Genomic DNA, 27,027 nt, shown 5'->3' with positions numbered 1-27,027 from the left:
TCTTTTTGATGTTAAATGCTTACATTATCTTTGCTGATTGCTTATGGACAATAGTAATTTGGTATGCATGAGAGATAAATGTTATGATCAGTGTTACAGATATTGAGAATGAGTCGCTTGTACGAATCAGTGAATCCCGGTGTATAATGTTCCATAAGGCATATGATTTACTGCACGTTGACATTTTTCTACAGAAACATGCTATTCTGATTTCCATTTACTGCAGGTTCTTCGCAGACATGTGTTTATGCGCGCATTAATCTGTTAATGTGAGAAGAAAACCCCTCCAAAACAGAAATAGCCTACTGCATTAAGCTGGCTATGTCAGAAATGTAATACCCCTATAACCCGATCCAATCTCTTCCGTTTTCTCAAGACATTTCGCAGGTCAAAGCTTTCGAAGCGACTTAAAGGAGAGAAACCACGACACGTTTACGCCTGCTTGTTGAAATAACATAGATTTACTGCAAAATAAACGTCGTTAAAACTTAAACCAGGCACAGTCCTGGGTGTACAAATTCATGAAAATTGTATGAATTTTCAGCGCACACAAAAGACCCCCGAACAACACGTGCAGTAAAACCTAGAACGTTGCCCCTGAATGAAATTTAAACGGGACATAATTAAACATTAATAAGACTAACAGGGCTATGCATGGAGAAAAGTACGAGGACACGTTCCAGAGCACACGTGTTAGGAATCTCCCCGGGCACAGCTTGGTACACACTGATGTTAGCAAACTGTGTTACAATATAATGATAGAGCACGGACATGTTCTATTTTAATCGGATGACCAGATTAACACAAATCAACCTGCTACGAGTGAGAGGAATTCTATTCGAACTGTAAGAAAGATCAAGAAGAAAACGGGTCTAATCTAATTCTCCACTTTTTGTTATTACCAAAACATTCCTTTAGAAACGGTGGTATGTGTTTGAACTTGCTCTGTTGAGTCAGTTTGAACACAAAATCGGAAGAACGAAAATTACCTCATTCTGAGACAATGGCAGGATTTTCCGAGGATTCTGAGGACTTTGGACTGGTCGGCTAGGAAAGATCTTTTGTGTCTAGTATAAATCCTCCAGACTGGTACCATCTGATTCAGTGGCAATGCTCTGAAACAGTACTACCTTTATATCTGTGTATTATTGCTGTCTGGCCTGGAAAGAATCACCCCGTATGGGCAACGCAGTCTGACTATATAGGCTACAGAAAATACATTGCCCATTCAGTATTCTGTTGTTCACAGACTCCAGACATAAATACAGTAGCATTCTCTCAGTTGTAATGAGCTGTGTGCAAACAAGCTGTTATCCAAATTAGGTTTAACTTCTGTGAAAGACAAGTGGGGAGTTGGGCACACGTGTTATGCAGATGTGTAATGGTACAGGAATGATACATTTTTATCAATGGTTATAATTGTAGTGCTTGGCAGTGTACTTCATGTGTAAATGTTCCACCAGAGACAGTGGCGTAATAAGCCCATGCTGGCTCAGTCTGAGCAACCTTACTGAGTTCCTCTCTTAGTGCTTTAGGACAGTGAGGACCCACTGGGAGGTAAAGAGCAGATGAGTGACATCATGGGGTACAGTACACATTTTGTATATACTGTAAAAATGTTCACTGAATGCAGGCTGTGATTTACAGTATTGTACACAAAATCTTTCCATCCTCGTTGGCACCATTGAGGAAAATGGTAGGATGGGAGGGATTGTGCTGCCTGTGATGTCACATGCATTTCAGACATGTAACGGCTTCAGAGGTGCAGTCTAACTCATGTGACGTCTTTAAAGTGCAGCTGGCCTCCTTGCCGGAAGGTTTTATTTATACGCAGTGAGAGGTTGTTGGCTTGCAGCTTTGCTGTAGTACATTACATGGCCTCATAGCAAGCTCATTTGTACCGCCCTTAGAAGCTGCGCTGAGTTGGGGTGCTGACCCGTGCCTGCATCTGGCCCTATTGGCACTTAAATTGAATAGTAATTTACTAAATGCTGCTTATGGAAAATAAATCTGTAATAAAAGTCTGTACTCTGATATTGGGTAAAGCAGAAGACATTTAAAGCAGAAATAATGAATATACAGTACAGTGCATTTCAAAAAATATTTTTGGTAAGAGACACGATATTCTCTTGTACAAATTTAGTTTATCAAAGTTAATTTTTAATGTTTATTAAACATTCACTTTGTTTACAGTATTACTGGTGAAATATGTTATTCTATTACCACTGAATGGAGATTCAAGTTTCAGCAGTATCACCGTATACTGTTATAGTACAGGTGTAGTACATTCACGTTCCTGTTTGCTTGCTATTGTCTACTTCCTTTACACAAATGCACTCTTTTCCCCCTGTTTCCGAAAGCAGTGCATTTCTGCTTGCATTAATGCATAATTTTGGTGCCATGAGAGAGAGAGAGAGAGAGAGAGAGAGAGAGAGAGAGAATAAATATAAAAATAAAATATCATCTTTAAAAATATAAATATTATTATATTGGAGACCATGTCTCAATAATATTCAGAGAAGGTCTCTGCTCTCTACATGTAATATATGTATTTGAATTAATGTTAATGTTACTTACAATTGCCATTTTGTTTATCTATTTGAAATATTTTTTAAATGCATTATTATTATTTATTTTGTTATTTTTTACATTTTATTATTAAATATAATATATTTGTTTGTTCTTCACAACTTAGAAAAATAAACTATTACTTGTAATATGTTTACTGTCAGTGTTCATACATGTGTTTGTATGTACTGTATAATATTGTATTGCTTTGGCAATGTGACTGTTGTTGTCCTGCCAATAAGCAAATTGCAATTGAATTGAGAGACGGGGAGAGGGAGAGAGAGACGGAGGGAGAGAGAGAGAGAGAGAGAGAGAGACTTTTTCAACAGGCACAAAAACACAAACCCTGATTTACATGCATACATATGGCACAAGGACAGATACACACATGCACTGATACTACGGTCACACACAGACCTCTCAGTATGAAAGTCAGTTTGAAAAGGTAGCGTAGTATTTTGGGATATAAAATCAGTGCCTCCTCCAGATTGGGAGGCTGCCAACAATGCCTGAAACAGAGCAGTATCAGGCTAATTGTTATATTTTTACAATTACAATCCCCTCACTACTCTATGTGCATGCCCCAGACTCTCAAAAAAGAACTATTGGTGCTTGTAGTGTAAGTGGCAAACCAAACAGATCACTTACACTACAAATGTAATGATATTTCATGGTTTGATATTTCAAGTTTTGTAAGATGAACTTTCCAGGAATACATTTAATACACCCCACACCCACTTGCATTATGAACACCACTTCCCCATAAAAGCAACGGTATCAGGTGTAATGATGTTAGAAAATGCATTGGTATTATCATAGAAGTTGAGCAAAAGTGACTGATTATATGAGTGTTAGTAAATTACTGTTGATTTACCTGAAGACATGAAATTTAGTTCACAAATAAATCAACAATGTAATTGTGCCTGCGGGTATAAAGCCCTTAATATGCATGGCATCCATTGATGATGTAACACATTGATTCCATTACTTGCTTATTTGGGTACATGATACAATATGACTCATGGTTTGCTGGGTACTGAAGGGAGAAATTGTATTTTGTGGGGAAAACCTCCAAATGTGCTTTTACAGTGATACTGAGAAGGTCCTCTCCAATGGCAGTGTCACTGAGAATGGAAGATGTCACAGTGGTCTGAAAATGTAAGACCTGCTGGATGTCCTTAATTCCATATAAACCAGTCCAGTTGCTGATTTAGTTCCAGGACAGTTACTCTCAGAGTCAGACCAAGACTGTCTCAGCTGGTCCGGTACCATAGGTAGGTCTGGCCAATCTGTCCATATGCCAAACCCAGGAGTTTGTGTCAAGCTTACAGTTGCGTTTCTTTTTTCAAAAAGACACAGATTTACACACCTCAGGTTTGCTTATTCCACAACTGTGTCTGTGGAGAAGTGCGCAGATTTCACTTAAATGGCAGTTGCAAAGCCCCTCAGTCTTCAAGTATGTATGATACATTTACTGAGACCCTCGTGTGGTTTGTCTTCTGTTTGAATTGTTGTCGGGGGAAACGGCAGTGTCCCTCTGGCTGATTGCTGATTTCTGTGGAAATTTATAGCTGATTGCTCCTCTGGGGAGGAGTTACTTATTGCTCCTAAGTGGATTGTTGTTGTTGTGATTGAATGAGCAAAGGGCCGTGGGGCTGACCAGCTCTAAATCAGTGGAGAGATGATAATTTTACTTCATCCACTGTTATATAGAGAGCATTCTAATTAAATCAAGCTGTTGTATCAATTGAGAAACCCTTTGAGCCAGGATGAGTGTTTACTTCTGATGAAAAACCAGCACAGGCCACCGGAGGAGTCCAATTATGCCAACCCCTAAACAGGGAGAGAGAAAATATAAAATTAGTACACAAGAGGTACAGTGTTGCTAAATCCACCAGTGAGCTGGAGAAACAATATAAATGACTTAACATATTACTATTCCTGAAAATGTATTTGAAAATGTAAACATTTTTTAAATAATAATAATAATCATTTGGCACCCGGCGTGGGGCTGAGCATATCCAATTCCCACCCAAATTTGGAATAGCCAATCGTCTGCAATCGCAGCCAACATACATTGTACAAATCCCGCAGCTGATTCAGGAACATGTAGACATCCACAGTACTCTGAAACATTGTGTCGCCCGCTGTTCTTTTCACATCACAGACTCCAGCTGAGCTTGCATAGAGTGGAGTCAGAGGAAGATCTTTCATATGCAGCTTTGACTGCAATCTACAGGTACCCGATCTGGTTTGTTAAATAGCAATGCAACCCTAGAACTAGGGCGGCACAATATGAGGGAAATGTGCGTTATGCAATAATGTTATTGAATATTAGAATGACCATATGACTTGCGATACATAAACAAACATTGAAGTGTGCACAGTCTGCTTTAGGTAAGCTGCTAAAATAGACATATGCCCACTGAATAAAAAACATTGAATACATTTTTTCCAACATGCTTTTAATGAACAAATTGCACATGGACAGCCAATCAATTTAGCAGCACATACATTTTAATAAATACTGTTCATCGCAGTTCAAGCATTTCTTTGGCGGTATGTCTTTTGTCTTGCATGTTCATATCTCGATAACGATAGGTATACGATATATCATGCAGCCCGACCTAGAAGCGTATCCTATTAAACCCTCCCATTCGCTGGGCGATGGATTTACATTTGCGTTTGGCCCTGTGATGCTAGCAGCCAGTCAGCTCTGGCATGGTCTGGATTCGATCTGCGGCTGTGAGGCTCATCAATGCACCTCAGTCTGAAGCCTAAAGCAGCTGGGCTATCCAGCTAAAAGCTTTGCTTTTCCTCCTCATTTTCACCTGCAGGGAATGTACTGTATTTGCCACACTCCTTATTTGCAGATGTAGTGTAGCTGAAAGGAAGAAGCAGCAGTAAAATTTCTGGAAAGCTGTATGAACAAATAAATGTAATTCAGAAGCATGGAATGTTGTTCGTAATTTTGTTCATTATAATTTTAACACATTTGCATCTTTTATTGATTGGAATAATTACTTACATTTGCAACACCATTCTCAATACAGTACCGCAGGGTAATCTGAATTTGTAGCTATACATTTCAGAATGAAGTCTCTGAAAATTCAATTTTCCTTTCCTTTTTATATGCATTTCATTTTCAATGACCTGCGGTCTTTGGCGTCTTTAGCAAATTGATTGATTTTGTTTATGCCCTTCTTTATATCAAACACTGTTTATTTCAGTCTAATGTTCACCTTTACATCAGCGATAATAAAGATTGTGTCAGTAGTGTATGTTTATTCTGGTCTTTAAGTTCAATTCAGTTGACTGGTCAGTCCATAAGATTGACTTAGTGTGACTTTTTTATCCCTCATCGTGTTGATACCGTATGACAGAGATAGGGGTTATAAAAATCCTTTTACCCTCATATGATTCAGACAAAACCACTGAGATGAAATCACCATTTCCTTTGTTTATTCTTACCAGAAACTCCCAGAAAGAACCACTATCATCTTGAAAAGATGAATGGCCTTGGCCTCTGATCTGTTTGTGTTTTATCTGTGGTTTCCATGTATCTGCTTTTCTGTGTGTGATGAAAACACTCTTGCATTTAAAAAAATAAGTTTCTCCAGTGAACCCCACAGCCAGGTCCAATACCCAGGTATATGCAGGCTTTCTCGGTTAAATCTGGTACCTTTCATCTGGAAAGAGGCTGTTTGTCACACACGTGCTCTTCTTTGGTAGTCATTGCGGTAATGGCTTTCACCACTTGCTTTCCTGGGATCAGCTCCCTTTCCGAAGCATGCCTGGTCTTGCTGTGGGTTTAAAGGCAGATGTTTGCGAATATGATGGGGTGCAGTTGGAGCTCAGTTTTTATGACAAGGGCACCAGTATCCTATTTTCTAGTGACAAGAAATTTGTTGAGTTTCTGTTTTGAAATTTCATGTTTATTTCATTTTCATTAAATTAAAATCTCCAAATCTGAATAGTACAATTCTCCCAACACAGTGGGAGGTAAGCAAGATGTCATGTACTGGTATTTAAACTATAGCACGTAGAAAGGTAATTACACTCACAAGACAGGGTTTTTAGATCGTGGACTTTTGTAATTTTGAGTTTCCTTCCTTCTGCTAATTGCCATAAGGTTATCTTAAAAGACTGCTGTATTATTTATTCCAAATTGCTTTATTTCAGCTCAGATGTTCTTCTGCAGCAAACTCCTGGCGAGGTAGTACATGTTCATTTATGAAGGGTTAGAAGTGTTAAAACCTGTACACACTAAGTACCCTACTCCAAATGTTGTATTTGAAAATAATAAACACTACATAAGTAATAACTTTTAATTTATTAGTATAGTCAGGATAGTTACCTGTAGCTGATTGCAGTCCCATTGTAGGTCACTGCAATATGTAGGTAACATTGTAGGTCAAGGTGTGTGCTTGAACGATTGGACAGAGAGTCACAGTACACTGAAAAACAGGATTAAGTTGGCCCCTGGTATTTTTAACACAGTTAATTTATGACTCTTCAGGGGATTCAGGTTATTGAAATGTTCCCTTCAGGCAAGGTAGGCATTTTTTTTGTCAAAATATTTTTGTCCACTGTATGAGTTCTATTTGTGTGAATAGTGTTTAGGCCTGAAGGTTTCAGCCTGCCGGTTTTCCATCCAAGAATATCAAAGATGCGAGCTTTGATTCAGTATTGACATTTTTGACTTGCTGACCTATTCTAAGCTGTGTGCTTTCAGATGATTGTGAATTTGCTTTGAGTTACAACTTCATCAGCCCATCAAAATTGCTTAATGAAAGTACCCTTTCCTCAGAATACATCAGAATGTCTCCTCTGAAAAGTCTGCTCACACAAGTTTCAGTGTCAGGGCCAGATTTATCTCCAGAGCAAATTTTGAATTGTTCAGAATTAATTACGTGGAACTGGAACTAGGCAGTTACACTGTCATCCAAAGAGACTGGCGGCTGAGCAGAAGCAGGGTTGGGAACAGGAGCATAGTGCTGTGGCAGAAGCAGGGTTGGGAACAGGAGCATAGTGCTGGGGCAGAAGCAGGGTTGGGAACAGGAGCACGCAGTGCTGGGGCAGAAGCAGGGTTGGGAACAGGAGCACGCAGTGCTGGGGCAGAAGCAGGGTTGGGAACAGGAGCATAGTGCTGGGGCAGAAGCAGGGTTGGGAACAGGAGCACGCAGTGCTGGGGCAGAAGCAGGGTTGGGAACAGGAGCACGCAGTGCTGGGGCAGAAGCAGGGTTGGGAACAGGAGCATAGTGCTGGGGCAGAAGCAGGGTTGGGAACAGGAGCATAGTGCTGGGGCAGAAGCAGGGTTGGGAACAGGAGCATGCAGTGCTGGAGCAGAAGCAGCAGAACAGGAGCTCTGCTCCAGTGCAGCAGCGATCCCTCATGGACCCTCTCCCCCAGCCCTCACTCCATCGCTGTGACTGCTTCTGCAGCTGCAGGTTTGATGGGGAGGGCCTTGGAAGTGTCCACTGTAATGAAAACCAGGAGGAGCTCTGCTGATAAATCTTTTCTGCACCATCCTCAAGTTTCAGGGGCCCTCGCTGCCATTCTGGGTCATCGATAAGGGGTTGTGCTCATCTGGGTAATTTGGGGCTGTGCCCAGCTTGTGTGAGGCCCACACACTCAGGCTGATTAATGGCTGGACTTCATGGGTCCCTTGGTAACTGTGCTGAGGTCTATCTGACACAATACTGATGCTTCTCCTGGCCGTGGGGACAGAGACTATTAATCAGGTAACAACACACACATACACACAAACACAAGTATCCCCACAAAAAAAAAAAAAAAACACTTCCATGCACACACAGACAAATGTGTCAACACACAAATCATAACCGTGCATACATAGGTATATTCAGTCACATGCACACGCGCGCATACACACACACACACACACACACACACACACACACACACACACATACTAAAGGAGTGTTAGTGGAAATAGACTTAATACAAGGTTCATTGTGGATGAACCTTAAATCATGGATTTTTCTGGGTACTGGTGTTTGGAGCTGCGACAATCCTGCAACAGTTTCCCACATCATTTACCAGCGCTGGTATGTGTATCTTGGGAGAGGGGGAACGGAAATGCTCTTTTAATGATTCCAAAATAAAGCTCACAGCACCAGGGAAATATAAAGCAGACCTTCATGGTCATTTTGCTGTGTCCTGATAATGGAATAAATATTTAATTACTGTGAGAGAAGTGAACCAGATTATTTTTAAAAAGCAATTAAGTAAAATCAGTAGTTTAAGCTTGAAATGAAAAAAAGTCTCTGATGAGTTCCAGGTCAGTAGCTCCTGGTGCCATCTTGGTTGAATAAGCTCTAATGCTGTACATCACAAAACCCATGGGATATCCCGAGGTAGTGCCAAGTTGAGCTCTAAGAAATAGGTGAGATATTTCTTATACTAATTACTCTTTTCAGTCAAATAAAATCAAAACGCTCTTCTCAATCAGCCCTCACATCTATTGGTTCTACTCCTGCAATCTGGCTGGATTTTTGAAAGTCTGTAATTATTATTTATACTGCCAATTAGAAGCCATTGTTCTATTTCAGCTTTTTAATGATTTTGAGATGGGTTATTCTGATTCAGGGAGAGAGGGAGAGAGAGTCTGGTCTTAATCACTAGTACCATTTATTGGATTATGCTGAAGGGACATTCAATAAACAATATATAGACTTCAAAATATTTTCACTGCATGTTTTTGTCATCCAAGAGACTTTCATTAGGTAAAAATTTTCCATGCTTACATTTTTTTCTCTCCTGGGTCTCAGGAGGCTTTTTTCTCCACAGATTACTCCTGTGCTGTAAACTCAAAAGTAAGGGAATGAAAGCAGCTGGTCTGTTTATTTTTTATGCATCTTCATAGAGGGCAATGCCGCATGGGGCATAAATAACTTTATATGACTCTCAGCATCCTTTGCAGCGATCAACTTGCTATTAGAATATTTAATGTATTTTGTTCACTTTATGGCAGGCGTTTTCAGGGATGGACAGCAACACAGTGCCGTGATTTATATTTGGTGTGTGCCATACAGTATGCTATGGCCACAACCTTACTCTGTAAATCTACCCTGGAAAAAATGCTTACAAAATGCTTTTCTTTTCTTTTTTTCAAAACCATTCGCACAACATTCAAAATGACTTTCCTAATTTATGCTCTGTTTGGCCGGACAAAAAAAGAATTATAATATCATCACTAGATCATATCAGCAAAAACTTAAATGTTCCACCGAAAAAATGATGATAATAACCAGTAAAAAGTACTGACTGAATGCTCAAAACCATCAGCAATTGGTGAGATAAATCTATCACACTTTTCTGTCCCTGAAAATCTAAGGGAAACAAGATCCTTTTGGGACTATTTGTTTCTAAGCCAGGACATTGAACCATAATTTGAGAGCAAAGCCCAATGATTTGTTCACAAGAATTTTGGCATTAAATCTGGCAGGTAGGTCACTGGGGGAGATGCTAACTCCCAAGATGCTTTGTTCTTTCATCACTTTATGTTCACTGTGTGAGCAGAACTGAGAATTCATGACAACATGTTCTACTGTTTTCATATGGACTTATGCTGTTTTCCAAGATGGTCCGGTGCTCACCAATTATATCATACCATAATTGGTATGTTATGTTTATCAATTGTCTTTATTAATAATAAAGAGTAAACTTTATTATTAGCAGTGTAGCAGTGTATATGGGCTCTTTTTTGGCAAAAGATGCTATTTGTTTTCTCGCATATGCTGAGATACATGCCATGGTGTAATTGTTTTTTTGTGTCTCTTTTATGAGCATCTAAGGTTTTACTTTAAATAATTGGTTACATAATAACCTAACTGAAAGTCCAGGTTGTGAGAGGGTTTTTCTTGAAGTTTAATTACATAGTTTTATGCTGCATAATTGACTCTATACTACCCTCCCTGCTGCAAGAAGCAAACTGCATTATACATGTAAATCACCTGTCAATATTCACCCAGAAACTCTCATTCAGTTCACAGAGACCCCCTCCCAGAGTCCTGTGTTTGAACGAAGAATAAAAGTCTTTATTATTTTATTATGTCGGGGACCTTAGTGTTGTATCTATTGCAAACCCCTAGAAGGAGCTGCAATACCCCAGTGACATCTATTAAGCAAGATAAGACAAGGAGCAAGTCTGGATTGGTTCAGCCCAATATTCACAGTAAGGGCTTCCATTTTGTTTTATTTTTGTTGCTGGCTTCATGACCAATCCACTGAATAATTTAGATAAGTGCAATGTATGAATGCATCAAAAACAGGATGCAGTTTATATGCAGGTGACTCACATTAATAATTAAACTCAGCTAGATTTTAGAGCATCTTTTAATGAGGCAGCCTAGTATTTTTTGCTCAGCTGCTCAGCTTTTTTTCAGATTCTCTTGTTAGGGAGGAATAAATCTTACATTTTATTCATTTGCACTCCAGTGTTAAGATGATTATTTGGCATCGGCCTCTTCCTTACTGTGCGGGGGGGAAATCAAAGCCAGGATCTCAGCAGTTTCCTCTGAATGGTTCATGCTAGACCTTGGTAAATTGTCTTGTATGAAGCTATTCATGTCTTATAGTATTTTAAATGTTCTTCCAGATTTTCATCTAAAGCAAGAATTGAAATCTAACCCCGTCCAAGCACTTATTACTGGTTACCATTTAAAATAAGTTTTGCTCCTTAACCCTTTATGTCTCACCAGGGCTGGGCCGGTGAGGGGTTTTTTCCATTCATTCTTTACCTTCGGTAACTAGATATACCGTTTGAAAGCATTAAAACCCACAGTTCTATATGTGTAACCTATTTTAAGATGCCATAGCTTTAGCAACAACAGTTCCTTTTTTTGTAACATATGGGGGGTAAAACAAGCGTGGGGGGACCTCACCATCTCTGTCAGTGTCCTTTTCACGAGAAGGGTGGAATAAACCAAATGCACTAAAGACAATATTCATTGTTTACTTTTCTCTGGAGGAATTATCATCGTTTTACCATTGTATACTTCTACAAAAGTACTTGTATACTCTATACAAAACAAAGATTTTCTATCTCGAACACAATGAGCCCAAGTACAAAGATTATTGTGATTATTGTACTTATTTTTTATGATCTTCTCGACCTGCTGCTGTCTGAGTATTGTTGCAAGGAGAGGGAGCTGCGGGGAGGGTAACAAGCAAGGGGAAGTGCAAAGACTTTTTTCAGGATAAAAAATGATCTGTAGTTTAGTAAACAAAATGCAGTATTTTCCACCTCACATAATAACATTTTGTTTCCATGTGTCCTTTTGGAGTCTCCAAAGGTCCTTTTTTTAAAACTGCCTAGATATAGATTAGACTAAACAATTTTTGGTGATATTGTCCTCAAATTTGAAAGGGGATTTGTAACTGCTCCATTGTGTGTGTAAGCGCACCAGCCACAGCTGTATCCAGTCAAAAACTATAAATCTTAATATTTTCTGTGAGAAAAAAAATCTTCCACTTTCACTTTGTTTGAGCTTCTATAACTTTGTTTTAGTAATATTGGAAGTAATTCTTAATCTTCTTAATGCCTGTAGTCAAAAGGGTTCAAGAACATTTTATTTTGGGTATGTCATTTTCAAGCTTGTATCAAGAAAAGGGGCGATACTTAAGGGTTCAAAGGGTTGAATTATTCAGAATAATTTGTATTCACCAGGCTTGTCTGCTATCAATTTTCAGAAGTAACCAGTCAGTGTCTATGTTTTTGGTATAACTGTGTTACTTGGCCCTTTTTCAGGGGAAGCTATGCTGTGAATTAATTACTTTGAAATACATTAATCAACTCCTGCATTCCTCTGAAAATAATCTATTTTGTTGTTGATTCAAAGAGAATATCTGATTGAATCCTCCGCAGCCTGCCCAGTGGTACATGTTGTTTGAAGTAGACCATCATAGTTACAGTACCCATAGCAGGTATTAATGCATTGTGTGCTGGAAGCCTTGTCAGTGCATAGGTCAAGATAATGTTCTTGGTGCTTCTGAGAATTTCCTGTCTTTTTTCGTCTTTTGCCAATCATTATCTCTTCTTTAAACATAGTTTTTGTGTTTAATATAGAAAGAGGCTTCAACTTCACACTAATGCGCTCCAACACCCAATGCATGCACACCCCTCACAGCCTCACAGATGGAAGTTGTATATGTATTTGTTTATATATAGTATATTTTCCTAATTTACATACATCATCCGCAGTGCAAATTCCTTAGTGCCGTGTGCCAGATATAGCATGTACCACTTTTGTGATGGTGTCACATGGTATGTATAGTAACATCTCCATCTCTGTGTAGTATGTTCAGGTACACACAGAGAAAGCATGCCCCATGCTATACATACAATTCAGCTGAAACTGGTAAGGACGCATATTGAACATGTTTGCTTTTAAATTACTCTACAGTATTATATTTATTGGTTATATCATCTTGTATTATTGTAAATAATACATTTTGCTCTGCGGCATTGGAGGTGTGCCTCCAACACATTTTAACCTTTCACTTGGGCTATTAGGCTGTGGAGCTGTGGGGGTCTTCATGATTCACTCCCCCCACCCCCATGCCCCTCACTGGCCCACCCCCACTTCTCCATTCTCCCACTCACTTTGTTTGTCTCTTTTGCCCTTTAACATTATGGCTGGCTGGTAACCTTTGGGGAAAGTGACAGCTGCTTTCTGTGATGTGGATAGATAAAGCTGGTGGTTCCCCGTTTCCTGTCAGCTTCACCCTCACATTATCATGGCGTGTCAAAGGTCATCAGCTTCAGTTCAGTTATAATCATCATTAATGATCCTCACTTGGAGACACACTTTATCAACCACTAATTAAAAATCAGTAGCTAATTAAAAAAGTTCAAAAAGCCGATGTACTTTCACAGTTTCCTCTCCTGTACAGACCCCTGCCAAGCCTGCTGTCATAGGGGAATACACCAGTGTAATTAATGCTGCTATGCATCCCAGCAACAATTATGTGTCCTTCTTATACATGGTTCCTGTGAGCAAGGAGATACCATTGTATAAATTCTGTTTCCAGTGAAAGTATTAAGAAATGTTGTGTTTTTATGCCATTAGTCTGTTTATGAATTCCCATTATTCCGTTGGAATATGTATATTTGTTGAGTCAACTCAGACAGCAAGGAGAGGAAAGAGTCTAATAAGAACTGAATATTGCAATGGAAAGAAAGATGAATGTGAAAGGTGAGCATGTGTTTAACCTTCCTACCTCGGATAGCTTGCAGGTCAACACACGTTGCATATCAGATGTACCGAGCAGTCATTTTTCACAGTGCCCTGAACTGGTCCGCCTCCACTCATTAATCATTACTATAGAAAGTTTCATGAAACTGCCAGGAAGGATCTTCATTTTTTGCCATTCATAGTCAATTGTTGTCTTCTGTTTCATTTTATAATATCAGAACGATGATGAATAATGTTAAGTGACAGTAATGACAATAATATGGTTTTGAAAGATTTGCATATGTTGATCCAGCTGGACTGAGAGCAGGAAAAAGCATCACAGATGTTGAGGTCTACGGCATGTGCAATCTGTGAGTGTGTACACACGTGACTTTACCCTGCTGTCCGGACGGATCTGGCACAGAGCACTAATGAAAGGCGAGAGACGCTGTGTTAGTTACACTTGAAAGGGTGCTTCATATTTGCAGTAGCTGCTGTAATGGCTTTACTGTAGGGTCCCCGACTTAAAAGCCTGAGATAGAAGCCGTCTGACTGTCTCACTAAGTGTACTCCTGCTTATAGTCTCCCCACTGATTCCTTTTGGCTACTCCAGGACCTAACCTATTTCAGAGGCAATTTGTCACCATTACTCGTATGCCTTCATTTGATACCATTCAGGTGTGCACACAGGCACACAGAGAGGTTATGCTTTCCCTGTAATATACTGCGAAAAAGGCTTTTTCACAAGTCAGTGAGGGCTATGTTTTTAGGGAGTGGTGGACGGTAAGTGAGAGGCTTTTTGAAGAGCTGTAAGTACAATGAATTGGTATTTTTTTGCTCTCCAATTTTTGGAATTGCCTTTTTCAGAAGACTTTCCATATTACACATGACACCCACACCTGCAAAGGGAATGTCTGCTGCAGTTTAAAATAGTCTCTGACCCAGTATCTTGAATGTGTTTTACACACTAGCTACACAGCAAGTAACAATTTTCTAACTCAGTAATGTTGGCAAATCACTACCTGGTTCTGTAGGATTTCCTATGAGCAAAGTAAGTTTATCCTTTACTCTGTTTCGTATAGATGAAGTGCACAGACACATTTTCTGAATGTGCCAAACTTGTTTAGCTGTACAAATAGAAGCTTGCAGTGGTCAAGAGGGAACATTTCGCCTGGTTGAGCAAACTGAGATTGTGTTACTGTACAGCTCGGCTCTGGGGCAGGTGGTCCTCTACAAACAGTAGGAATCCTTCATAAAGACATGTAATATTCCTTAAAGAATGACTTTGCTTTGGCGGTGATAGATAACTAGGATAGCAGCCATCGCCTGGGGTTAGCTACAAAAAAGGTATATTTCACTCCTATGCTGCTGTACAGTACGCGGTTTCTGTTTATACCTTTGGCAGAGTCAACTACAGTGTGATTGATTCCACTGCTTTGGAATGATTAGGAAACATTCCTTGTTGGCTGAACGGGAGAAAGAAATGAGTGGAGAGTTCCTATGAGAGAATACACAGGCTGGCAAACCTCTAGTGATGCAGAACAGGGTTTCTGTTATGGCTTTGCCCTTTGATCCGGTAACTCCTGCAGCTCTGAAATCCAAGTGCTGCCTATGGGATGCCCTTTCTCACCTTTACCCTGTACTGATATAGGGCAATGGGTAACTTTGGATTCTGTGCAGTCTGGCATTAATGCCTAATACCGTCAAACCTGTTAAGTCATATTGAAAAATGTGCTACTCAATCAAAAAAGCAAAATTGCCAGATTGATGTGTCACCGTATTACAGTAAAGTGAGTGCTGAATGAAATCATAACTGCCATCCTGACGAGAAATCTCAGATTAGCCTGAGAAGGTTTGGAAACCTGAGAAGCTTGGAAATAGATTAAACCCAGGGCTGTGTGTATGTGTGTGTGTGTGCGTGCGTGCGTGCGTGCGTGCATCTGTGTGTGTGTGGGTGGATAATTTGAGAGGAAGTTAAGCCCAAACAAGATACAAACAAATCTGGTGTATTCTTAGTTATTTTTAGTTATTAACAGCTGAAGCTGAGGAAAGCAGGTGACCGTCCAAAAGTAGATCTGGGCCTCTGAACTGACAGGAATCTGGTTCTGCAGTGAGATAGAGGATGAATTGGACCATTTAGACCTGTCTGCAATTTGTCTGTGGTTTAATTGATTTATGAGGCCTATCGCTCTTTTTATAACCTTGTTACAGGCATTTACTTGTGAGGTGCTCTGTTGCTAAGTATCTAAGTTTAAATAAAAATGAAAAGTTTCTGATGTCATGGTAATGGAATTCCATGCAAAGAAATTGCATGGAAAAAAAAAGACTGTAAAATCAAAGGCTTTATATAAATTATAAATAGGTGCGCACAGTCTCTCAGTTTTGCTGATATTACACACAAGCCAGGAAGTAAGTTATGTATTTATTTCATGTTTAAATATTTATTTATTTAGTTTAGCCACCATGAAATGGCTGGACTACACAAGTCAAGAAGCCACTAGCGTGGTAGTTTTAAAATGTCCTTGGGATTTCGTACATGTAGCTTAGTTCAGCAATTTGCCAATACAATATGAAACATTTAATTTCCTCAACTCCTGAATTTTTCCTTTTATTACAATGTTTTCCTGACAAGGAACTAAACATGAGCATCATCACAACTAAACACGAGGTGGAACTATTTGAATTTTATTAGGGTTTAGAAAAATGGCACCAATGAAGTAGATTTTTATGCTTTGCAAAATATTATAAAAGCACCAGTGATAGCACATAGCGTCACACCAAACCAGTATCCTTCAATGCAAGTCCATTTAATAATGTATTTAGAATTTGTACTTTGGTTCTTGGATAGGTAACATGCAACTTGTGTTTTAATGTCACTGTCTGTTTATCCATTAAAAGCGGCTTAACTTTATTCATACTGCCAACATCAGGCATCAATTTGTCCCTCACCGAAGAAATCAGAGGTGGCAACAGTGGGGGTGAGGGACAATATGTTTACTATTTTCTTGTTATTGTTAGTGAAAGAGAGCAGGTTAGCAAGGCTGCAGGTTGACTTCCCAAAGTGATCATGCTGAGAGTGGAATCTGATGGAGGTGCTTTGCCCAGCTCTCCGGAAAACAACAACCTAACCTGTCTCTGGTAATGGAGCTTTTTCAGCAGGTTGAGCAAAGCAATTACCAGCTTGGTGTGTGCGACCAGAGGAAAACATTACAACAGGGGAGGCGGCAGGGGGATGGAACTATAACTTTGGACTTGTCCTTCTACATAGTTTGCTGGCGTTGCAGGTGTGAGTCTAAGAAATGCCTGAATGCCTCTAATGCCACAGCCAGTTTTTTAAAACTGAGAGAGTTTTTTGTATAAAGTTGACCTTTGTCCAGTGTCATATAATCACAATATGATCTGGACATTGTCACTCAAACACCACCTATGATCTAGTATATCCATAGATAAGATGGAAGGTGGACTCCAGTCTCAGCTTTACTTTATGTCAAGGTTATGCCGCCCCACGATGACAATGTGCAATTGCAAGGAGAAATATAATAGATAGAAAATAGATGTATTTACACATGATTTGTGGGCAAAAGGCCAAAACATTGTAGCAACAGAGGTCATGGTTAGGGTTAGTGTTAAGATGTAACATTAAGAAAATTAATTGAGGATTGAGACACAAAAACGTACTGTATGCACACATTCGAGCGCCTCAGTTTTGGTTGGGAAATTAGAATGTAACTTCAACAGGGCGGATGTTCAGATTTTAGAACACAGAGGCCGATTTCAGGGGTCAGAACATTCAGTCAGTGGTCATGAAATTTGTATAGTATAGTACAAACAGTAAAGATGTACCTACCATGCAATTAGATACTACAGTGTCAGCTTAATATATGCTCTGACCATGCCTTCTAACATGATCTGTGAATATCAAGGCGTGCAGAAATAACATTGATGCCATAAATGTTACATGCCATACTTTCCTTTGGTAATCAAGAAATATTCCAATTAAAAATCTATAGTTTGTATTTAGCATTGTCTGGCTAGCTCACTAATAATTCTTAGACCACTTTGCTCTCTAGCTGGCATAAGCTGCAAGAACTAGTTATTGACCAACACTGGGGTATGATGAAAGGGTCTCTATTTTTACAAACAAGATGATGAAATAACTCATGTGCATACTGTAGAAACATTCACCGCTGACAGTCCCACGGTGACTTTCCCTCTCCGCTCTTATTTTCCCCACATTATTAGCAGCCTACACATGCAGCAGCTCGGATTAATCTAAAAATAAAGCACTTTAAATAGAGACCTTAAATCACCTTAAAATCACATTAAAAGATGAATTGTGCTTCACAGCAATTTATTTACTGCAGTCCGTGTTGAGCTCTCTCTCTACACGTACACTTTACACAATGCTCTACAAAATTCTAGTTTTCTACTCAGGTGCACAAGGAAACTAAATGTTTTATGTTGGACAGTGAAAAAGTAAATAAAGACTCACAGCAACCTACTTAGAAGTTTCCTGGAAGTGATGTAGAGCACCAATCCACAGGACATTAGTTAGGTATTGAAAGTCTCCCTGAAAAAAATCTTCACGGTTTTGAAGGCAGACCTCAGTCCCTATCTCAGGCCTGATTGATGTAACCTGTGTGGAATCATATGTTAATGCAGACTGCAGGCGTGCATTTATTCAGTGGTCTGATGTGTGGAGAGAGAAGGAAAAAGTACCCACCGAACTATGATTCACAGAAGACCAACCTTGTTTTATTACTCCAACTGTCACTCCAGGTAGCCCCCTAAAGGCACTCAACACCATTTATTTCTGGACAAAATCATATATAGCATCACCATAGCAGCACATGCTTTGTGCACACACATGTGGCAGGGCTTGTGTAGCTTGTACCTTTGTATTGCTCGCCATTTTCATCAGTGGTAACATAATGAGGCCCTGCTGAGGTATCATTAATCGACCGCTCATTAAAGGATAGGGCTGCTGTGATTACAACTCTCATCAGCCTTGTTCTAAGTCTCACGGTGCTGCATACGAGATGGAGCAACCAAATTCGGATAGCCCATGACGGTAGAGGTGGCAAAAATGGTGAGAGATTAGTTTATCACCTTGCCTGGTGGAAGAGAGAGCTCTCCATCTGTCAAGAGTGGGCAAAAATCTTCCAGCTTTTAGAAAAAAAATCTGTCTCAGAATTTGGTGATGTGTCCCAGAGCGATGTGTTTCAATTTTATGTTCACAGTGCAGTCTAGACATGGAGATATAATGGCTTCACTTTACAAAAAGCTGTACCTTGAGGAATTGGAAACGTCAGTTAGTGATGGCTTGGTTTGAAACAAGGTGGATGTTTTTCATAGATTTATTTTCACTGTAGAGCTGTCCCTTTTTTATCCGGTAACAGTTGTGCAGTTCAGAGTATTCATTCGAAATTTGCTTAAAATTCCCTACAGTCAAACATATCAAATTGAAAAAATAAATAAAATTGATTCCCAGCACTGATGTGCCACCTTTAATCTACACATCCTTTGGATAGAAATGACAATAATGTCAAAGCCACATCCCACCGTAATGGGATTGAGAAATGTCTTCATGTTGACGATGGGGAAATCTGTAACGCAACATTTTTATTCCCTTTCCTCCTCTTCCATTGTTGTTATCGTGGGTCAACTTGTTTTATTCCATTCTTCAAATCAGCTTTGGTAATGCCAGTCCGTGTAATTTTGCCAGTTAGTAGATTCTTTTTTTATTGCTGTTAAAAGAACATAAACGACCAAAGGTGCCCTGTAAGCCACCAAAGACCAATAGGGCACTAGAATGTCATGGAGGCCCATGGGAGATCTATTTTTAATATAAAGTGTGTAAATGTCCTTGGTCAGCCTATAGAAATTGGCATATATCACAGAGGTCAGTGTGTGCTTGTTTTCACTTGGAGTGCTATAGACCTGTCACTGAGGATAGGGTGCATTGATTGAAGGCTAGAACCAGGCCAGAGCCATGAAATGGCTTCAGACAGTGTGCCAGAGGGTGGGAAACGTGGCAATTTCTGTATAGGTCACCGATTCTAACTGCATAATTTCAAACATGGTCATATTCTCATATTCCTACTGCTGTTCAAACATGTATTTACTATAGCCAGGCAGCTGCAGCTTATATTACTGGATTGGGCATTGCTGCCGTAACTGCAGTACAAAGGTGGTTTCACTGCTGCAATGCTCTTGGTTGAGGTTACTGACTGAATGAATACAGAGAGGTAATGTATAGAAGATGGCCGGTGCCTCATTGTGTATTCACTGTGGCACAAACACACACATACACCTGAGCAGACATTGCAGAGAGGTGTAAAGGCAAGTGCATGGTTCACAAATACAAGGACAAAATGAGAACCGCATTCAGGCGGCAGCTTGTGGAATTAATCCAGAATTTAGCTCACCCGTGGAGTGGCTGAGGGAGCCAGAAACAACTGACAGGGGCTGCCAGGTGTGAAGACTGCTGTATGAACACTGGCTGGGCTCTATAGTGACAGCTCTGAGCTTTGGTTTTGACATTAGCCAGTGTATTTCAGGTGTCATGGGTTCCTGAGGTTATCAGTCCCTTCAAAAACATTTTCACTCACCCATTACTTGTAGATGAATTCCATCTCTGCAGAAAGGTCCTGCAGCAATGTTAAGTCCACTGAGGTTGTCGCCTGGTGTGATAGGTATTCTTGTCCACGGGCATTGCACAGATGCTATATGTTTTCATTGGGTTCAGGCTGGAGAAGGCCCTTTCAGATGATACACTTGTTGCAGGGTCAGTTTTAGCTGTTGGACTATCTATCAGCCTTTATGTTCATCTGAAGTACCTCCCCCAGCACTGTGTCTTACATCACCTGCAGTTCAGTTTCTGGCCTACAGGTGCCAAAAGGAGGGCAGGCCAGTGACTGTTCGACAGCTCTGCATCAATGAAGCTCCACTTGAAGATGCAAAATCAATGGAAAATTGAAGCCTCCCATATCACTGAATTGTTCTGTTATTTGGCACAATTAGTTCAGGTCATTCTAGTTCGGCTTGTTATCCTTATTTGTAGTCTTGCCAGCCCTGGTCTTGCCATTTCCTTTGTTCATTGATTGTCATCCTGATGTCTGAGCCTGATCCAACTGCACAAATGGTGTTGCCATAAATGTCCTGGAAGGCTGTGTCGCTGCAAAGGGCTTTCAGTATATCGAGGGATGCGTCAAGGTAGTGAAATGATACAGAGTCTGAAACAGAATATGAATTTTATCATCAACATATGAAACTTTTGTTCTTTCTTTTTTCTCTCGAATGTATGATGAGGCAAAGCGTCAGTTTGCCTCACTGAGCAGCTGCCAGTGATGTATGTGTTTCAGCTGCAGTGTTTCGTGCGCGGCATAGTCCTGGCTCAGGAGGCACAACAGTGGGGATGCCAAATTGGGTAGCGAAAGATTTTAATTTTAAAAATAGAGGCTGTTCAGGCAGCAGAGCCAGCCTGCACTCTGCCCTGCTGCTCCATTAATCCCCACAAAACATTGCTACAAGCAAAGAAAATTAATATCCAATAACAGCTAATGGCCTCTGATGAGAACTACATCGCAGGCCAAGAAAATAATGACCTTTACAGAAAACTGAGATTGATTGAAAATGATATTCCACCTGCAGTTCCACAGTTCTCTTCCCAAACACATTGTGCCTGTGCAGCCATTGATTTTTTTTTTTTAAACAAACATTTAGAAAAGGTCAGTATGTTGTGGAATGAGGATATGGTGGGGAGAGCAGACATGGAGGACAAGCCAGAAGCCCTGCTGGTTTGCTACAAATAAACGGTCCAATGATAGACACTGTACAAGTGGCTTTCAGGCATTGGAATGTCATGATTTGCAGAGCTATAATATGTGTGACTATTGGTAGCTCTTTCAGGGGGGCTGACAGGAAAGAGGTATGAGACCATAATAGACACTAGAGAGTAATGACTTCTGAATGAAGTCTGGAAATCCAATGCCCATATATGGATTAATGGATCAAAGAACAGAATATCTGAAAAAAAAAAAATTGAGTTTCAAATGGTTAACGCTTGTGAATGGTAGCTGAAAATATCTGCCCTGTGTATGATGTTGTAATTGTGTGACGGGTCATTGCGAGCGGGATAAACACTTGGCTGCTAGAAATGAAGTTTTTTTTAATTGCAACATTATAAAAATAATTGAAAAGCATTATTTCTCTCATATACAAACAAATATCCAAATGTCATACATTATTTTGAAAGATTTGGAAAACCCCATTCAATTCTCCCATAGGCCATCTATTTTTTTTGATTCAGACATCTGAAAAATGATAACAGATCTGAATGGAATTAAACGACACAGAGGCCTGTGGACAATGAAGACTGAATGTCACGACGGAAAAAAAGGGCACTCGCCCAGGCAAGTCCATGGCTAAGAAAAGTTCTGTACACTGATAAAAGGGTCCTTAACATTCACTGACAAGTAAATGCAAGTACACTTTCCCTCACGTGTGAATTTTGGTGAGTGCCAAACCTGTCAAACTATAAAAATGACACAAATTTAAGCTATATGAGCACAAACGTAAGCTGCGTCCATGCCGCAGACGTTCAAGTTGAGAACAGTTCTTGTTCTCAATTAAATTAATCACATTTCGTAAGCCCGCTGAGTCCTCACTGTTTTCTGAATGCCCGGGCACCTTGTGACACTGATGAGGCGCTGATTAAAGTGTTGCATCCGTTGCCCTTTGAGACTCGTGCAGTGATTTAACTCCCTTGAGTTAAAAGTCTTTTTGCGTTTAGGTTGCCATCCAAAAACATCAGCTGTCAGAATCGCTATTTCAAGGGCCCTTCATTCCTTCAGGTTTATGAGCGTGTGTCTCCGTGGAGTTCATGAGCGTCTGTCTCCATGGAGTCCTCTGCTGCGCTACACTGTTCAGCTGTGCCACCAGCCTTATTGCTTGCTTTTTTTTGCGATGTAAAGGTTCTTTATCCCGGATATGAGCGGAATTCAGTTTTTTTCAATTTATGCGGGATCTGATTTGCACTTCAAAGTTGCGAGAGATGCTCAGTGTCGCGGTTCTGACTCCATAAAAAAGGTTAAAACAAATTATAAATTGAAATGAATGTATGTGTCTGTGGCTGCAGGCGGCCATCTGTGGCGTTGAAACTGTGCAGTTTGGCTTCGGCTCAATAGATGACATTGATGATTCCGGGCCAGGCTTTGAAGAGAGAGCGGCTTACTACTGCCAGCGCCTTTCACAGCGCTTTCATATTCCCTAAAGGTCTGCCGAAAGTTTGACACATACGGTTTGGTTCCTCTCCAAGAACAGCTACCCTGCCCTCTCCCAGCTGCATAATTCAATGGGGCGGAGGTGCGATGGAACGACAATTTTGAGAACTCTTTAACTCTTGCATTAATTCTTATTTTGTATTTATTTATTTATTTTATTGTTATGTGTTCCTCACATTGGCCAGAAAGCCCTACAGAGACAGTAAAGGCTAGCACATATTCAAAGCAGTCCCATTTACTCTGATGTTTTAGTTTTTGTAGTTATTTGAATGTGCAATTTGGTACTGATAGTATAGTTAACATACACAATATTCAACAAAATGTTTTTATAAATATGCATGAAAGTCTCTAAATTTGCAGTATTAGTATGTGGTTAGAGCCTTGAAAATGGATAGTGCAACTGAGAAGATTTTCCTGAATAATGAATTCAATCAGAATTTTATCAGGGAAGCCTATAGCCTAGTGCAGGCGTCGGCAACCCTGGTCCTGGAGAGCCGCAGGGTGTGCTGGCTTTCGTTGTTGCTTGGCATTAATTGATCAATGAAAGCCGTTGATTACACAGTTAACTCACCTCACCTGGTTTCTTGGGTCTGAGTCACTTGCTTATTTTAAGGTGGAGACGAAAGCCAGCACACCCTGCGGCTCTCCAGGACCAGGGTTGCCGACCCCTGGCCTAGTGGCTAAGTTGCTTAACTGGGACCCGGAAGGTTGGTGGCTGAAGCCCCAGTGTAGCCACAGCTGTTGGGCCCTCATTGTTCCAGGGGGGATTAGCCCCTGCTCTAATCAACTGTATGTAGCTTTGGATAAAAGTCATCTAAATAACTGTAATGTTTTTTACAGCGGGTATCTTTAAGTGAGCTGGTAAAGTGGCATTACCAGAAATATGTGTGTATGCCAGGTTATAGATAGCATTTGTGTTCTGTCAATCTTTTGTTATGTCTGAAAAAGCACACAATTTGCTGAGGAGGATTAGCAAACAGCAAATGATTTGCACATATTAGTGTATGAATGCGTGCATTAGTAGAGCTCAGTGAATGGTGAAATGATAGGTGGATAAAGCTAAGCCATTACCTAGCTGTTACCGAAAGCCTGGGTTTGTATGGAATTCTGCATTGTTCTTCTGTGGGGATCGCAGGGTTTACTAAATGGAAGTTTCTGGATTTCCCCAATGCTATTTGCGTTCTGGCAGCTGATAAATTGCTTTGTAAAACACAACCGACACTTGGTCATTCCTTATTTTTCACTGTTCATTTGATAAGCTGAATTCAATTAATATAGAAAGCACCTTATACATGTATCCATAGTGTAATATATATATATATATATCTACTTTTATATTTATTTAAAAAAAAATCTTAAGTCAACTATTGTTGTAAAAAGCATTCATGGCACATTCAAAGTATATGCCTGCTGTGTTTTAAACTGTGTATTGAAACACATGTAAAATATATAAATACATTGAATTTCTGAAAAATGTTATTGAATTGAAATGTAAAGTTTAAAATCCAGCTTGCAGAGCGTGATGCTGCTGTGTTCTCCACCAGCTCAAGCTGAAACAGCTCAAACGCCGGTTATGCCCTGTGAGTGCCGATGTCTGGGATGCAAATGCACCCAAAGGGCAAATCGCAGCACAGATCACTGCACACAGCCTGTCGCTGTCTAATAGACTGTTCTGTGAGACTTCCTGCTTATTTATACCGCATCTCAGCCGCAGATTAATGGTCCTGTTCCCTTTAACCTGCCCTGCCAGCTAAGGTTTCTGCAGATATTCTGCCTGCACCTGACTACCCACATACACTGTGCACACGCAGTCACCCTGAGAACGTCACACTGGCAGACTCCTGGTCCTGCACCTGTGTAGTAGTTTGAGAACTCTGGAGCTGATGCTCCTGTTTCATATCTCTGGGGTACGTTTAACTGATCTGAGCTCCTTGAACCCGGATGAAGCCAATTGGCATCATAAAGAACTCCCTGTAGTCTCCATCGAGTAACTCTCTTATGTCTGAATGTAGATTGTTGCTTTTTTTGTGCAGCGGCCGACAGTAAAACCGGAGTTGCATTTGAAAGCCCACATACATTTCGATAGCCTACATTTCGATAGCCTACCTGTTGCCAGCAGCAGTACCTGCATATTCAACATATTTGAACACAAAAAAAAAAAAAACTGAGGGTACTGAAAAACATCAAAATAGTAGTTTTGTAATAACTCATTTCTGTTACATTACATATAATTTGGCTGACGCTTTTATCCATAGCCGACCTTGCGGGTCCCAGTCATGTACCTTAACCACTACACTACCGCCTCACTGTTCAAGGTATCTGGGCCCAGAAGATAATCAGAGATGATTGCCCCCCCAGTTTAAAAACAACCAGACAGAGAATAATGTTGTTTTTTCATATTGGCCGAGTATTAACTCATCCAGTGCTCAGATGAGTTGAAGTGTGTCACCTAAGTGTGTCACATAAACTACAACTAGATTTCCTACAGTTGAATTCCTCTTCTTTTCCCCCAGTGTATTTTTTTCCGAAATGCAGCATGGGTCTATATTTTCATCTGTGTGTTCTCTATTTTAGGCTTTACACTGTCTGTTTTAGAGCAAGGCGGGAGATTTAGCCTGCTTAGGTGGCATTTCTGCTGCTGGATGTCTGGGATAGGGACAGATTTTATTTTTTTCACGAGCAGCTGTGACTTTTCACACGTACACCAATTTGGATTACACGGAAGCAGACAGCGTTCTGGGAATCACATCTCTGTGAGTCTGTGCAGTATGAGGCATTATTAGATACTTGATGCATCACAAACAATCCAGCCTTGATTTTTATCAGAATGGACAATGTTAGATAATACTCACACTTCAGCCAGGGCATTGCACCTTCATCACAGTGTATGGGTTTTCTCCAGAGAGCCATGGGCGTTTATCTAAGGCATTAATGAATTATGCCCTGGGAGGTGTGAGTCAGCTGCCTCTCCACATAAGCTGTGCTGGAGCAGTCAGCTCACGACTGTGCGCAAATGCTATAGCAGCAGCCGTGCCCTCTCAGGAGAGCTGAAGACTGAAGGGGGCTGAAACCTAACCTCAAACCCTTCACTCTTCTCCGTCTGTATTCATTTACTTTGCTTGATAAATAGTGTAAGTAACCAAATTAATGAATTGAATAAATGAATAATCCATACCAATCTGTCACTAATTCTCTTTCTAAATTTTATTTTGTGATACGATAGTCTTGTAATAGTCCATTTTTGTATTGTTGTAGCTCAGTCGGCATAGATGATTCAGTTTAAATGGCCATGAAAATACATTGATTTTATGAAGTTTCTGTGCTAGCCTTTATTGCCCTCCGAGCTCACATGGTGTGATAAATGATTAATTTCCCAATTCATGTCAGGTGTATTTTTCTTATGATTACATTGGACTGTGGATTTGAAGGAAAGAAACACTCCTGTTTGAGCTACATTTGGAGAAATGTAATTACCTGAACTATTCAGCTGATTGGCACACTTGTTAATCAAGGCAAGGAAACCGCTTACTCTCCCCCATAGATCAAGAAGGTCTTCAAAATGTGCTTTATTCAAAATCACTTCATATTGTAAATCACCGGTTCCCTTGGACCTTGTATCTCAGCCTGTTATTTAATTCATTGCGCTTGAAGATATAATTGTAGGGTTATTATTCATGAAATCAAATGCTCCCGTTGCATTATGTACCTTCTCTCAATACCCCATCTCCCCTTTACATGGGATAGGATACATGGGATGCATCAACTGCATCTATCTCGCTTCAATATGCTGAGCCCTGATGAATCCGTTTTTTTAATTTTTTAAGTTGTCATCATTTATTTACATGAATTTATTGAAACAGATCTCCAAATATGTCTAAGTTCTTTATTGCCCAGGATATGAGTTTGAATCCTTTCTGCGTTAGACTGCTGTTATAAATCTGGCATGGTGAAAGTAACTGCACTGAGATTCCACT

The 27,027-nt window shown here is 40.1% G+C and overlaps 1 protein-coding gene across 1 annotated transcript in view; it reads left to right on the top strand.

The window, feature by feature from the left end:
* Positions 1-27,027, top strand: part of galnt18b (UDP-N-acetyl-alpha-D-galactosamine:polypeptide N-acetylgalactosaminyltransferase 18b) — an 80,580-nt gene that overhangs the window by 825 nt on the left and 52,728 nt on the right. The gene's annotated exons all lie outside the window — the stretch shown is intronic.

This window comes from Conger conger, chromosome 6 (genome assembly GCF_963514075.1).
Source record: "Conger conger chromosome 6, fConCon1.1, whole genome shotgun sequence".
Classification (NCBI taxonomy): domain Eukaryota; kingdom Metazoa; phylum Chordata; class Actinopteri; order Anguilliformes; family Congridae; genus Conger; species Conger conger.
This window is presented reverse-complemented; position numbering and strand designations above follow the sequence as displayed.